Here is a 17,551-nt window from a genome sequence, read left to right as displayed (position 1 = left end):
TGTGACAGAGACGCCAAGTCTGCTGCGGAAGGTGGAGCTTTTTTGTTGGCGCGGTTTTGGCACAAACAGTCGCGCCAATTTTGAGCTAAAGAAGGGCTGGCACGGTTTATTCAGTAACATTCGTGTCCATTGGCGAGGAAGATTCAGGGACTATCGCGCCGACGCTCCAGAAAGGGCTATTGGCGCGGATCGTCTGCCGTCGAGGAGCGCCAGGCATTTTTCTCTCTGGTAAAACTGAAATTTTTTGTTTTTTGAAATTATAATGACATGGTACGGCAGAGGCATTATAGTATAAGGTAAAGGCATTTGTTAAATAAGAACTTCATTTATTAAAAGTTGGAATTGGAGATTTTGTTTGTAACAACATGGCAAAAACTCAAAGTGCTCGTTTTGAGATCGAGAAGTTCAATGGAAAAAACAACTTCGAGATCTGGAAAGTGAAGATGCATGATCTACTTGTGCAACAAGGCATGGCGAAGGCTTTGTTGGGAAAATTCAAACAGCCTTACACCATGACAGATGATGAATGGAACGAATTGGATGGAAGAGCTCTGAGCGGTATTCGACTGTGTTTGGCGGATGATGTTTTGTTTAACATCGTGTCAGAGAAAATTGCTGCTGGTTTGTGGAAAAAGCTTGAGAAGCTATACATGACAAAATCCTTAACCAATAGGATTCTTCTGAAGTGATAATTGTACAGTTTGCGCATGAAGGAAGGTACAACTATTATTGATCATTTGAATGTTTTTAATACTCCCCTCGTGCAATTAGAAAGTATAGAAGTAACATTTGAATCAGAAGGTAAAGCTATAACTTTATTATGCTCATTGCCCGAGTCATGGGATCATTTTGTTACTTCTATAAGTCTTAGTATATCAGAAACCCTTGAATTTGATGATGTTGTTGGAGCTTTGTTGTCCGAAGAAACAAGGAAGAAGTCAAATTCAGAAATCTCTACATCAGAAGCAATGATGGTCAGAGGTCGTTCTAAAGAAAGACGCTTCAGTAAGCACAACGACTCGTGTTCAAAATCGAAAGGGAAGAAGAGTAAGGTAAAGTGCTGGTTTTGTGGCAAATCATGACATTTGAAGAAGGACTGTTAGAAGAGACAACAAACATCCAAAGAAGACTCTTCAACAAAGAAGAAAGAAGCAAACACGACAGATACAGATTCAGCATCCAAGACAGGTATGAGTGATGAAGTGTTATCAGTTGATTTGTCTAATCATGATCAACATTGGCTGTTAGATTCTGGTGCATCAAATCACATGTGCATTCATAGAGAATGGTTCAAAACTTATAAATCAATCAATGATGGAGTAGTTTACATGGGAAATGATATCACATGTAACATTGTGGGAATAGGAAGCATCCAGCTTAAAATGTTTGATGGGACAAATAAAATTCTAACTGATGTAAGACATGTACTTGAATTAAGAAAAAATCTCATTTCACTAGGAGTACTAGACACTAATGGATATAAAACTTTTATTCAAGGTGGAGTGATGAAAGTTTATAAAGGAATTTTACTAGTAATGAAAGCAAAGAAGGTTGGAAATCTTTTCCAGTTAGAAGGAAGAACAGAGTCAGATCATGTTTCTAAAGTGTCTAAAAATGACAGTAATTCTATTCGTTTATGGCATCAAAGGTTGGGCCATATGAGCGAAAGAGGTTTAAATATTTTATCTGATCGTAAGTTACTTCCTAATTTAAAGTCTGATAAGTTAGATTTTTGCAAACATTGTCTGTTTGGGAAACAAAGCAAGCAGAAGTTTAAAACTGGAAAACATACTAGTAAGGGAATCCTTGATTATATCCATTTTGATGTTTGGGGTCCATCTCCTACAACCTCATATGGAGGTTCGTCATATTTTGTATCTTTTATTGATGATTTCTCTAGAAAAGTGTGGGTCTACATGTTAAAGAAGAAGTCTGATGTGTTTACAGTTTTCAAACAGTTTAGAGCATTAGTTGAAAACATCACTGGAAGAACCATTAAATGTTTAAGAACTGACAATGGTGGTGAGTTTACTTCAAAGGAATTTGATAATTATTGCAAGGACGCTGGGATCGAAAGACATAAAACCACTGTATATACTCCTCAGCAAAATGGAGTTGTTGAACGCATGAACAAGACTCTTTTAGAGAGAGCAATAAGTATGCTGAGTAACGCCAATTTGCAGAAGGAATTGTGGACAGAAGCGGTTTCTACAGCTTGCTATTTGATAAATCGATCACCATCAACTACAATAAGATGCAAAATTCCTCAAGAGGTATGGAAAGGTCATCTTTGTGATTATTCTAAACTAAAAGTTTTTGGTTGTGATGCATATGCTCTAGTTCCAAAACATCAGCGTTCTAAATTAGATCCTAAATCAAAAAGATATATCTTTGTTGGATATGGTGATGGGACTAAGGGATACAGATTGTGGGATCCTACTACTCACAAGATCATCATTAACAGAGATGTTAAATTTAATGAATCTTCACTTGAAAATCCAGATGTAGATGATAAATTGAAACAGGATAATGTATCTAAGCTTCAACACATTCAATTTGAAACCAGTTCAAACACTGATAATAGTCAAGATGAACATGGTTCAGATGCAAGTCATGAACAAGTTTCAGATTCATATCATGAACATGTTTTAGATGCAGATCATGAAGAAGTTCCTACAGATAATAATCAACGAATTGTGGAAGTACCAGAAATATCTTTAAGGAGGTCCACGAGAATCAAATGTCCTCCAAAAAGGTATGATGATTATGTTACTTCAGTTTCTTTAACTACTAACGATGATGAACCTTTGTGCTATCAAGAAGCTGTAGAAGGTTCTAAAAGTGAAAAGTGGAAAGAAGCTATGAAGGACGAGATGATGGCATTAAACAAGAATGGCACATGGGATCTGGTAGAACTTCCTAAAGACAGAAAAACTGTGGGATGTAAATGGGTTTACAAATTGAAAAGGGGTGTTGATGATACAGAGGACAAGTACAAAGCAAGGCTGGTCGCAAAAGGTTTTTCTCAGAAAGCAGGCATTGATTTTCATGAGATATTTTCACCAGTTGTAAAAATTGTTTCAATTCGAATTGTATTAGCATTAGTTGCTTTACTTGATTTAGAATTATAGCAACTAGATGTTAAAACTGCATTTTTACATGGAGATTTAGATGAGGAGATTTACATGGAACAACCGGAAGGGTTTGTTCAAAATCGCAACAAGAAATTTGTCTGCAGGCTCAAGAAATCATTGTATGGTTTGAAGCAGTCGCCTCGACAATGGTACAAGAAATTTGATTCTTTCATGATGAGTCAAAATTATATAAGAAGTGAATATGATCATTGTGTTTACTTTAAGAAATTAAGTAATGGCATGTTCATTATCTTAGTGTTGTATGTTGACGATATGCTTTTAGCAAGCAAAAGCATAGTAGAGATCAACAGGTTAAAGGCTCAGATGGCTAGGACATTTGATATGAAAGATCTAGGAGCAGCAAGACAAATTTTGGGCATGGAGATTTTCAGACACAGAAGCAATGGTAAGTTGTGGCTATCACAACATAAGTATATTGAGAAAATACTCTTGAGGTTTGGTATGAACAATGTGAAGCCTGTTTCAGTCCCTTTAGCTTCCCATTTTAAGCTTTCTTCTAGTTTATGTCCTAATACAAATGAAGAAAAGGAATATATGTCTCGAATTCCATATGCCAATGTAGTAGGTTGTTTGATGTATGCGATGGTTTGTACTCGACCAGATATTTCACATGCAGTTGGAGTTGTCAGCAGGTATATGGCAAATCCAGGAAAAGAACACTGGTCAGCAGTGAAATGGGTGCTTCGGTATTTGAGAGGCACAAGTGATTATTGTATCACTTATAACAGAAGTAGTGAATTTGTTTGCGGATATGTTGATTCCGATTTTGTAGGTGATTTGGATAAGAGAAGGTCAACTTCAGGGTATGTCTTTACTCTTGCAGGTGGAGCTATTAGCTGGATGTCAAAGTTACAGAATATTGTTGCTTTATCCACTACTGAAGCAGAATACATAGCTGCTTCACATGCTTGCAAAGAAGTGGTTTGGTTGAAAGGTTTGTTTGGTGAGTTTGGTAGGTTGCAGGACAACATCAAGTTATTTTGTGATAGTCAAAGTGCAATTCATTTGGCTAAGAATCCGGCCTATCATAGTAAATCAAAGCATATACCTATCAAGTACCATTTTGTAAGACAGGTTATCACTGAAAGGGGAGTCTCTCTTGAAAAAGTGCATACGAAGGAAAACTGTGCAGACATGTTCACGAAACCAGTTTTGTTAGAGAAGCTATGTTGGTGTCTGGCTTCTCTTGGCTTGCAGAAAAGATAAAATAATAAATGAACAGGGTATCAGGCTAATTGTTGTCAAGGTGGAGATTGTTGAGATTTTTTGTTTATTAAATTTGGCAAAAATCTCATGTAGGTGACAACAATAGGATTTGTTGCTATATTAGCTCCATTATTCTTGAGGAGGAGTTAATGCATCCTAAATTTGTTGTGAGAGAATTTATGATTCAGTTTTATACTCCAGCTATAAAGAAAATGTATGCCCGTAGAGGATATGTGTGTAGAAAATAGGGTGAGCTGAGAGTATGTGTGAAAGAATTAAATTGTTGTAATCTCCTGTTGAATAATAAGATTGCCGATGCCTCTGTTTGGTGGATGTAGTCCAGATTGGTTGGGTGAACCACGTTAAATCTTTGTGTTATGTTTTTTATGATTTTGTATGTGCTGTGTATATCTTTTATATTTCCGTTGTGCATTGTTTTCTCCAACAACCATCTTGTTTATGTGCTAGTTTATATGTAACAGAGTTTTGTGTGAATGGAGGTAGAGCATTCTGCCAGAAGCAGTGTTTCATTCACCTCTACTAAAGTTGATCAATAAATTTGATTCTTTAATTTTTATCATGGTATTAGAGCATCAAATTAATAAATTTGATTCTTTAATTTTTATCATAGTATCAAAGCATCAAGTGAAAGCTGCAAAACACTGTAGTTGTGCAACTTGACAATTGTGAGTGTTTAACTGTTTGTTTTTAATAATTGTTTAATGATTTGTTGGTTAATGAGACAAACAGTGTCAAAATCTATATCATAGTTACCAAGTTCAGCCGTACTTACCAAAAAAAAATAAAAAATACGCGATTCAGTTCGTTTTGCTGGGAATTCGGTAATTTAGGTTCGGTACAGATTATTGTGAACCAAACCCTTGGTCCATAATAGTATTTATAATAAGAGGGAGGAGGTGCAATCATGTTTTCTTGTACCTTGGAATATTGGGGCAGATCGGCTTTTGCTTGGCTTGATTCTCATTTACGTAAAGGGGGCATTATTGTGAATTGGATTTGATTTTTAATAGGGTGATTCTGGGTTCTATCGACTAGCCCCACAGAGGAATGGGCATGTATTTTTGCTTAACCTTGGTGACTTCATTGCAATGTAATTTGTTATTTGGAAAGAAAAAAATTTATATTAAAATTTATATTAATTTGATAAAGTTTTTTGTTAATAAAAAATTTAATATTAAAAATTAAAAATAGAAATTCATATATTAAAAAATATAGCAAATAATAAATTTTTTATTCAAAAATTACTTGTGAAAATTAGTAAATAAAATACAATACATTTATAGTTCCTAAAAATAATAAATTATTTTAAACAAAGAATAATAAATTCCTTTATAAATATGTTTTTCTAAGTAAGTTTAATCTATTAATATGATACAAAAAAAAGGAATTACAGTGAGGCTCGGCCTCAGAGACATTGAGCATCATTCATCACACTGTCAGAATAGCTGTCTTTCACTGCCCCATAAGAGGGGAAACCAGTCCAAAAAAATATGAGTTCAAAAATAACCCACAGAGGGGTATCCAGTTTGATCACAACATAACATAAATAGTTTAACCATATCATAATCCTAACCAGAAGACACAAAATACTGAACAGAAACTAAATCGTCAGTAAGACAAACCATCCACTTGGCAAACTCGACATCTGGCAATCAGTTGTCTGGGGCTGGTTCTTCCACAATCGGACACGCGTACTTGTCTGAATCGTCATCCTCGTCTGAAGCGCCACGTCCATGTGCTGGATGGTCTCCCTCAATGCTGCAAGTTCCTACACGCGTTCCTGACGTGTCTTCACGGCAACGACCAGAAGCCTGCGTGTAACTGAGCTTGCCCTCCTCAACATGTTGACTGCCAGCCACTGCTTTACCATGCAAAGTGGCTCGACCTTCATCAGCTTCTGATCACCAGTGTTGCCCTAGCTCCCGCTGCTAGGTTCTGCTCTGTTCACCTCCTCAGTGTGTTTAGCTAGACGAGCTGGTGGCTCAATTTCTTTTGTGAAGGTAATTGAGACGGTGGCGACGATTACTGCGTGGTTCAGGGAGCTGCGAAATCGAAACTACGTGGTATGAGGAGCAGGGTGCATAGGGAGGGGAAAGTTTGCAGTGTGCACCACTGCATTTCCATGACCTGTGCCATGAAGCCAGGCTCTACCTCTACCGCTTCGGGTATCTAGGTACCGCCCCGCAAAACTAAGCGAGTAGGGGTTATTAGCTGAGGACGCAGGGGAAACCGAATCGGGGCTGGGCATTGCAGGAGAGCGAGAGCTTCCACCTCTTGTGCCCCTTTTCTACTTCGCATACGGTGGCGGATCATGGTGGGAATGGAAACAAGGGACGATGCAGTGAGGATGGTGGAGGAATTGACAGAGGAGCGGTGCGGGGAAATTACATAGGAGTTGTGGACATGAGCAAGATTGCAGAGCAGGTGTGGGAGTGGTGGAAGCCATTACCCAGATCGATGCAGCTTAATAACCAGCATCTCCTTCATGTAACAGTGCACTCATTTGGCTCTCCCGCTTGCGGAGGACAAGCACAGTGAATCAGGGGGGGAGGAATAACTGAGAAATTCGCATGCTCCATTGTTAAGTGTGAAATGGTTCTGCCTCGGCCTTTGCATGCATTAAATGGCGCCTGCAAGGTGCCTTGAATGCCATTGAGAGTGGCATGGGGGAAGTTGCAGGGGGCCATGTGGCCAACCCATCTACCGCCTTGCCGTCTTGTCATGTTAATGCATGGAATGAACACCCGCATCGGGGTAATTCCTTTATAAATATTAATAAGATATGTAATCTCAATTTTTTTCGATATTTTCATAGTCTATTTTTTTCAAATCTGGTAACTATGCTTGTTACACTTAATAAATTCTTTTAAACAAAGAATAATAAATTCTTTTATAAATATTTATAAGATATATAATCTCAATTTTTTTTCTCCATATTTTCATAATCTATTTTTTTCAAATTTGGTAACTATGCTTGGTACACTTCAATGCTCTTCCTCACTCGTAACAAAATCCAAAATTCATAAATTAAGGTTTGGGTGTGCTTCTCTCCTCTAGTCTATTTTAGATTGATCAGATTGTACAACCTTTGACTGGACAATTGATTAGAGTGCATTTTCCACCAAATGCACTTACTACAATGAGAAATTTAAGTCCTAGTTATTAATTAATAGTGAAGTTATTGATTATATTAAATTTATGATTTGAGGTTGTTACAATTTCTATTTTTTAATAAAATTATATTATATTAGATACATGTACAATATTTTTAATTATTTTAATTTATAAATAATTAGTTAAGAAGATCTAAAGTAAAAATATATACAAGTTTTTAAAATTTTTAAAAATAATTTAGTTTTTAAAAATAATTTAGTTTGATAAAATGTATACTTTGAATTTTTAAATATTAAATTTTAAATAGTCTAATTTTTCCAATATCCAATTCAAATTGGTATTAAATTCGAATTCGGTAACTATGGTCTGTATGAGTGGAAGGCCGTGATATTAAATTCGAATTCCGTAAGTGGAAGGCCGTGAGGGTGGAGCCGAGCAACGTGAGCGGCCAGACTGGAACTATTTTTTTGAAGTGTCCTAGAGGCTAGTGCACAGATCTGCCATTCAGTGTTGTTTAAAGAGTCGATCTGCGTGCCCAGGGGGAAGCCGATCTGGCGATCAGAGGTGGAGTTCGTTCTAGCCATACGTTGAGATGGTTGTTTCTTTGGTTTGTTACCCACTGTCATCAAGATAAACTCAGAATGAGGAGCGCTATCCCATTTTCGTGGAGCCAGGGGGAGTCAAGGTCTCATCCTCTGTCTGATCTGCCTGTGGTGCCATAGAGCCGGTGGAGATATCCGAGCGCTGGTGGGGAATTTGACAGTGGTGTGGCGCAGCGGAATAGTCTGAGCCTTTGTGGCATTGTTGGTATTTGACCGCACCTGTTGAGCCTGTCGTAGTCGCTTATTGTGAAACGGTAGCCCATGGGATTGTGGTCCTATATGCCAGATTCGAACCAGAGGCCTGTCTATTGTGCGACCTGCCTGTTGAGCGTGTCAGTAGAGCAAGCAATTGCCTTCAGCTATGATCAAAGAAAGGCGTGCCTGTTCGGCCTTGTAAGAGCTGTTGATTGGTTTTGCAGGTGCTCAACGGAAGTGCTGAGGATTCTCCAGCATAAGCACTACTGCATTTATTTGCCGCTGAAGCTCCTAAATACTCCCAATCCAGCTTACGACTTGCATAGTGTGTTTTTATAATAAAGGTCTCAAGTGATTTACAGAAGGAATTAAGTGGAGGTAAAATATGGATGGTTATGGAATTAGTTTGTAGTTGTGGATTCAGGGAAGAATCTCTTATTTCTTATTTGTTGAAGATGTGAGAATGGTTTTGTTGTGAGGTTATGTGATAGCTTGGGATGTTTTTCAGTTATTGAATTTGAGAGATTTGTGATTCTTGAATTCGAGAGTAGAACTAGGAAATCTAATTTGTCAACTACACTTTTACGAGAGTCATCAGACAACTTGATGGAGTTAGTAGCCTAGAATATTTCGAATTGATAATGATTGACAGATATATAATTATAATCGTTGACAGAATGATATATGTGAAAGACATTTTAGTAGATTGGTGATTGCACCCATGCATTCCAGTTAATGATGACCCGACATATTTTTCTTTATATTTGTAAACACCATAACCACTAACTGATAATTAAAAAAAACTTACAAAATATAATTCCCACTCTTTTTAATTGTGATGATTTCCTATTCTTTAATTATTATTATCATTTTCTTTTTATATAATATTTATTGGACACTTCTAAGTTTCATATTTTAACTTAATGAAAATATATATCCTCCAACAGTATTCCCTTCCAACGATAAAGAAGGGATCCCACTACAGTTCGGGATGCAGACCAAAAGAATAGAGTTTCATATTTGACGAAGAGATTCAACTCTGATGAGAGCATTCACGACAGTGGGCAAAACTTCATATTTTAATTAAAAAAAAAAGGACTGAAAGAGCTCTATCCTCCAGGAAACATAAAGGGATTCAAAGACACCATTAACAGGTAAACACAGAAACATTTGAAGACGTTCATAACGAGATGCACAAGACACAAAGCAACAGTGAAGGTTGAACCATAAACCATTGATTTTATTTTTAGTTTGCTTTTGGTTCAGAATGATCAATATGTGGAATCGGAACAGCTTATTAGCGAGGTTTGTGCTAGAACATCTTCCTTCAAGGAAAAAGTTCGCAAAAATATATATTCTGACTTAGAAGGAGAAATGCACTAGAGTACCAATGTGTGTCATGCACCTAAATATGTACACGATAATGTTCATCTTATACTCAGGACGGGTTATCTATGGATATTATCGGGAGGTATATACGGATCTCGTAAGCTGAAAAAATATATATATTTTAATAATTTTTTCTTAAAATGTAAATGTTTTTTTAATACAATAAGTTAATTAGGAGGTAAATATTTATTTTGAAGGTGTGGTCTATATTGGATTTGGCTTGGAAGAATTTTAATTTTTAAATTATAAATGGCTTAGATTTGACAATCTGGGAATAATATAATGTCTTATATTCTTTGTTTTTCTTTTTTAATTTATTAAAAAAATTAATGAAACATAATTAGCTTTATAGTTTATTATTAAAAAAATATTTATCAAAAATTATTTTGGAATAAATGAGGGTCCATGTTATCATTGTTTATAAATGGGTTTTATAAGTATTTTCCTGCTGAAAATTAATATTGTTCTCTAATAGCTTTTCAAATAATAATGTATTTTTAAAATATAATTTGTTTAAATAAATTTAAATTTATTGAACACACTAGAAAAGTTTCATGCTTCTTCATCTAATAAATTAAATTTTTAAAATAAAAAATAAATTTATATTATATAACAAATTAAAGTTAAAAATAAATTATAAATTTTTGAAATAAAAAATAAATTTATATTATATAATAAACTAAAGTTCAAAGTAAATTATAAATTTTTAAAATGAAAAATAAATTTATAATATATAATAAACTAAAGTTCAAAGTAAATTTATATTGATTATAATATAATGCAATTGAAATTATTAATTTTTCACTATATAATTTACTTCAATAATATTTCTTCATCACATATTCTGTTTAAAAATATGTGTTATTAGTCCCTGCCATCTGGCATTCGGCAGGGACTATAGTAATCGAACAGGTCCCTGCGAGCATTAGTTCTTAGTTCTTAGCCCGGTGTTATTCGCTGTTTATCATAAAGTTTGCAAATGCCCTGTGCGACGATGTGCCGAGATAACCTAAGTTTCATTTCCACTTGACGCTTCGCCATCTTATTTGGCCTCTTCCCGAGGCGGAAGAGGCTCGATCATAGCTTAAATTGCCTTTATGCCCAGTGCATTATCCCTAACCGTCAACGGTCTGGTTTTAATGTTAACATTAATTCCATTAATTCGTATTATCTGCAGGGGCTATGTTACCAGAAACGAGAAACGGAAACGAAACGAGAAACGGAAACGGTACGAGAAACGGAGTTTGGAGGTTTCCCACTCAAGAAACGAGGAGAGAGAAAATGAAAATAAAAATAAAAAATACAGCGTTAGTTTCAATTTTCAATATAGTTTCAACTAAATTTCCAGCCCAAATTTTATTAAAAACCTAAATAATTTAAATAAGAAACTGATGCTTAGCAAATTGACTATTAAATATATACATTCTTATGCCTTCTGATCGATTAAGTGTATACATTTTTATGCATTTTGCGCCTTCAACTAATTATTGTTTCCTTAAAAAAAATTCCAAATAATTATATATATATATATATATATATATATATAAACAATAAATAGAATTTGCAATTAAATGTGAATTTCTTGAGCTACATATAGAATAATGTTTAAACTATGAATTTTAACAATATATATGTTAAAGGAAAACAAATCAACTAAAAAAGGGACAATAGTACACAAATAATCAACTTTTTATATACTTGGAATAAGCCTCTAGGTTATTGAATGAATACATGAGTGAAATCTACAATAAAGAGTGAAAATACAGGGTTGAGAATAACATTCAAAAGAGCGAACTACCACCGGTAAAAGATTTCCCATAAAACATATGCACCCGTTAGCTAAAATAACCATAGAAAACGGCGTTTCCGTCTGGTTTCCGTTTCTTACACGTTTTTTACGGGGAACGGTGGCAACCGTCCGTTTCTGGTAACATAGTGCAGGGGTATGCTAAGGTTTCGTAAGGTTTGGTGTTAAGCTGCAGGTGTCCGTGGATGCGGCAGGTGTCATGAACCTGCTCTGCCTCTGTACCGGCTCGTTACGCTCTGCACCGACTCGTTATATATCAGCTTCGCAACCCAAGTATTCATTCATCAACCAACAACAGCAGCTGAGAACCATGGAACGCTTGTGAGCTATTAATTTTTAGACATACCAGGTAATGCTTTCTCTCATTTTCATTCTCACTTGTTTTAGACATCTTCTGTATGGATGCTTTTGTATCAGATGACAATCATCTGCACATGAATCAGCAGTAAATTTATGAATCAACAGTAAATTTATATCTTACCTTTGTTGCAGGCTCTTTTTTGCAGGCTTCTTTTCGCAAAGGCATTCTCTTCCTATCTTTGTTGCAGGCTCTTTTTGCAGGCTCCTTTTTGCAGGCTTCTTTTCGCAGGTAATACCTGGAAAAGCCTTTTTTGCAGGCTTCTTTTCGCAGGTAATACCTGTCCTTTTCCAGCTTCTGTCCTTTTCCTTTTTTCTCATAGTGGTCAGCAAACCAAAATCAAAGCTTCTAATTCAATCTTACATTGTTCCGGCAACTCTGGTGTTGATGTGAGTTTTCTTGTCATCGAATAGCCTAGCCAACCCAATCTGCGATCTTAGGGTTCAGAGAGTCATCCATCAGAATGTTACTGGCTTTGAATGAGAAGAAAATGAAAATTTTCAATTCAGAGTATCTGATGCACTTACCTAATAAAACTTGATCGAGACTCTTATTCTCCAAGTACTCAAAGACCAAGAGCGTCACTACCACCATTTCACCATAGGCAGATAGGCCTGGGACCAGAGAGATGCTGCCCGACCCACCCACGAAGCTTCCTGTCTCTTTCTTGTGCCCACTCTTTCTTCTGCCTGCACCTTGCCTCTTGCTTGGATTCCTCTGACTTTTGTATACCGCCCATTTAAGCTACAAAAGCACAAAAGCACAAAACCGCTTGTATTCCTGTGAATTTTGTATACCGCCTAATCTTTTGTAGAAGCCTTGAGCTGCGATTCAATGACGGTGGATTTGAAGATGAAACAGGTCTTTTTAAAGGATTCATTATATACTGCAATGGCATGAACAAGATGAATTAGAGGGAGATAAGAATTGATAACTTCAGCAATCAGTTTTGTGCATTCGGTTACATTCTCATTGCCAATAAAGCTTATCCGTTACAGAGTTTCATATCAGAACTGGACATGAAAAGAATAGACAAATCCATGTAAATCCTACTGGTTTCGCGATTCAAGGGAACTCAAAGATCTTTCAACACCTGAATCTAAGCAATGGAGGAACGTGAAAAATACTAAAAAAAAAGATGCAAAATCAAAATGCAGTTTAGTGACAGAAGTCATACTTCTCCTTGATCTCCTTTGTAAGGAAGGTAAATTCTTAGTAGGCACTGGAGCTGGAAGGCTTGTTTCTTTGTAAATTTTCTGATGGCAATCAGTAGACTTAGGAGAAACACCAGAATTGTGGTTGAAGCTCCACTCTCGGCAGCTTGCACATACATCTGTTTCATGAAACAGTAATGAGCTACAAATATAAAATAAGACTTCCAAGAGCCAAACTACATGGTCGTTACCTGAACAAATACCATCATCAGAAGACATATGAGAAAGAGTTTGCTTGCAGAAGCCATTGGAGCTGCTGACACACGAATACAAGAAAAGAGAAGCCTTCGTTCTCTGCATGGGCACTGTGCCTCTCCTTCCAACACCTGTCGTTGGAAACACTCAGTTAAGAGAAGCCTTCGTTCTTTGCATGGGCACTGTGCCTCTCCTTCCAACACCTGTCGTTGGAAACACTCAGTTTTAATCATATCTTGAAAACGCATTTTGTGGAGTTCTTCGACGGTTGGAATCGTATGCAACGCTCTGAGTTCTTTAAGATATTATTATTGGGTTATTGTAACATATAATTGATTTTTTGTGATTAATTTCACGTTCACTAACTTAACATGGAGATTGACATGTAAACAATCAAATTACTAAACGAATAAATCAACAGAAGTATTTATATCATGTGACAAAGAAGTATATGCCCATGATAGTCATAGCGTACATACATCTGTTTCATGAAACAGGCGTTTCGTGGAGTTCTTCGACGGTTGGAATCGTATGCAACGCTCTGAGTTCTTTAAGATATTATTATTGGGTTATTGTAACATATAATTGATTTTTTGGCATTGAAGATTCTGTGTCTAGCTCTCAAACTCAAAAAGAGAGGCTGCAATTTTAAAAAAAGCAGTGACTAATATTGCAAGCAATTGCAGGAGTATCGCTCATGCTGAACGACAACCTGCATGTATACCAAATGGTGTATGCTTCTGAGCTGAGATTTGTCAGCCTGTGAAGGATTTCATGGCACTGAACTCTGTAGTTACCCCTTTGAAGAAGAGAGGCTTGATACCCGCATACGACGCTTTGAGTCTTGTCTGAAAATCCGAAGGCACGTCAACATAAAGCTGCAAAGATATGACTCACAACAAAGCCTCATATAATAATACATTTAGATGGCAGAAGCATTTCATTCTTGTGAAGACGATGAGAAAATATGGTTTAGCCTCGACGCAGATTTTAAGCTTCCTGGTTTACAACATTGTGATACAAAATCTCATTGAAGGTGAGAAAATAATCTTGTATGGAATCCTGTATTTCCCTTGAAGGAGACGGAAGAAGATTCGTGAGCCTAGCCATTTCATGGTTAACCAAGAGGTAACTCATGATTTGATAAGCAGATGCTTCTCTTAAAACCAATGGCAATGCAACTCGCATCATCAATGAGTGACCAGTGTGACTCCTTTGTTTATACTTCTTTGCTAAGCCCTTGCAGATGGTAAACGCGTCCATGCCCACATGGCTCAGACGGGATTTCAGGCAGACATCTCTATAGAAAACACGCTGCTCAACATGTCCTTGATTAAGCATGCAGATCTCATGTGCCCGGGAGTCAGTAGACCTTAAATGTTAACTTGATGCAGGGACTCGCTGCCTCGCAGCTGCCCTTGTTTTATTTGCATTTATATTCTTTATATTTTAGTTTTTACATATGAATATTCACTTAAGAGAAAAACTGACACCAGAACACTAACTCCTATGTACATAGTCTATCATTGCACTCAAAGATTCTCAAGGTGATGAATAAGTGATCTTTGCCCTGCGTAAAGTGTTTTAGCCTCTATATAGCAGAAAATTTGGTAAATCATGCCTTGGGTTCACACATATCGGAACTTTTATTTCAAATCTTTGACATATATGTGCTAGCTTTGAGTATTCATGGATTAAACTATTGCTAGTGAACATTGGCACTTCACTCAGCTTGATGGGACATTACTCCTTTGAGGTGTAAAAATTAATGGATGAAAAACTTTGTTTTATTTGCATTATTTTTTTCACGAGAGTTATGGAATGTTATATCCTCAAATTTGTCAAATTTGTGCCATTCTGGATAACACATCTAAATAATTACACGAACATATTTGTGTTTAATTTCGAAGGTAATTAAATCAATGGCATCCTAAACGAAACCTCCCATTCTATAGATTAAAATTCAATGACTAGTTTTAATGGCAGATAGGCTTTGAGCAGGTTTTGGATATCTTGGCCACATTTTTCCGTACATGTGGCAATGACACCACCATGAGCAATAACAGCAGAAAGATCGATAACAGTAGAAAGATCGAGAAGCTTACGGAGATAATGGTTTTTCGTCCGAGTCATTAAGAGGTATGAGCTTTTTATTGAGTATTCTAGTTTTATTACAATAAATTTTTAAGCGGACAATGAAATCAAAGTAAAATATGTAAATTTTATGACTGATTTTAATAACTATAAAATATAAAATATTTATATTAAAAATCTATATAAAATATATAAATCATATCAAGAATTATATTAATATAAATAATATTAATATTAATAAATAATATTAAATTATGGTGATGAATTTCATTTATAAAAGTTGATTGATAAATGATGGAAAATGATATTTCCACATATATCAACTACATTTACTCATGTGGTTGTGCTAGTAAGCAACATATTGTCTAATTTGAGACATCCCAACAATACAAAAAAAATTAACATGATCCAATAAAAATGTGTCACTGCAGCATCTTTATTTAAGAAATGATATCTTCCACATATATCAACTACATTTACTAATGTAGTTGTGCTAGTAAGCAACATATTGTCTAATTTGAGACATCCCAACAATACAAAGAAAATTAACACGACCAAATAAAAATGTGTAACTGCAGCATCTTTAATTAAGAAATGATATCTTCCACATATATCAACTACATTTACTAATGTGGTTGTGCTAGTAAGCACCATATTTTCTAATTTGAGACATCCCAACAATACAAAGAAAATTAACACTACCCAATATAAATGTGTAACTGCAGCATCTTTGTTTAAGAAATGATATCTTCCACATATATCAACTACATTTACTAATGTGATTGAGCTTGTACGCACCATATTGTCTAATTTGAGACATCCCAACAATACAAAAATAACAATGTGTAATTGCAGCATCTTTACATAAGAAATGATATTTTCCACGTATATCAACTACATTTAATAATATGGTTATGCCAATAAGCACCATATTATCTAATTTGAAACATTCTAACCATACAAAAAATAACACGATCCAATAAAAATAAGAGTTGTCTTTAGTGCGACTTTTTGGAACATCTTTAAGATCCAAAAAATTAACCTAATTTCAATGACACATAGCAACCAACGAATCAGAGACAATAGAAAAGCGATCCACGACAGGGCAGCAGATATCTGCTGCAGGTGGGCAGCAACAAACCAATGGCAACCGCTACCCCAATAGCCAAAACACCTTGTCATTTAAAGATGTTGTGCAGAGTGAGTTGCAGGTACTCATATCACGTTGATTTACTTATCGCGTAAGTCGTCCTCTTGTTTGGCCTTGGGTTTGACATACTATACGCGCCACTTTTTAGATGTAAATATTATTCCCATGACGTCATACAATTTAAGTAGGCTAATGCCAAATGAGGTTTTACTCCATAATATATTAATTGTAGAACGTAAAATTGAAGCAGGCAAACTACAATATTATAAATGCCAAAAGAGGTTCTGCTCCATAATAATTGTAGAATAATTTTGCTTAATCGTCTTAGTGTTTAGGGGACATTATAGAATGCAACACTCAAACACCGGGAATGTTTCATGATCATCCAGTGGGAATGTTTCATGATCATCCAGTGTAATATACCGAAACTATATTATAGCAGAGATTGTTATACTTTAACACGGAATGTTCTATAATCATCAACTGACATTATAGAATGCAACACTTAAACACCGGGAATGTTTCATGATCATCCAGTGTAATATACCGAAACTATATTATAGCAGAGATTGTTATACTTTAACACGGAATGTTCTATAATCATCAACTGTAATAATCATCCAGTGTAATATACCGAAAGTATATTATAGCAGGGAATGTTCTACTTTAACACGGAATGTTCTATAATCTTCTACTGTAATACTCTCAAGTATAATATATTTATTATCACAATGTAATAAGTATTATAAATTATTCATAATAGTATAAAATAATTATTATGTAATAATGATAAATATTTTTTTTGGCCTAAAACTTATGACTTATTATTATTAATTACTATGATTGTTTTAAAAGAGTATTATTAATATTTATTATATTATGATAATATATTTAATATATTTTAAATATAATATAAGTTTTTTTTTAAATGTTTTTTTTTTTAAATATCAAAACAAATAAAGTTATTTCTATAGAACAGATAATATTTTAGTAAATATTATTGATTCTATAAATTTGAACACAAAATATTATTGTTGTATTGAGAAATGAT

Source organism: Pinus tabuliformis, chromosome X, assembly GCF_031772625.1.
Source record: "Pinus tabuliformis cultivar Carrire ecotype Pingquan chromosome X, CPIR1, whole genome shotgun sequence".
In the NCBI taxonomy this organism is placed as follows: Eukaryota; Viridiplantae; Streptophyta; class Pinopsida; order Pinales; family Pinaceae; genus Pinus; species Pinus tabuliformis.
The sequence above is the reverse complement of the archived record's forward strand: the minus strand, read 5'-3'. Positions refer to the sequence as shown.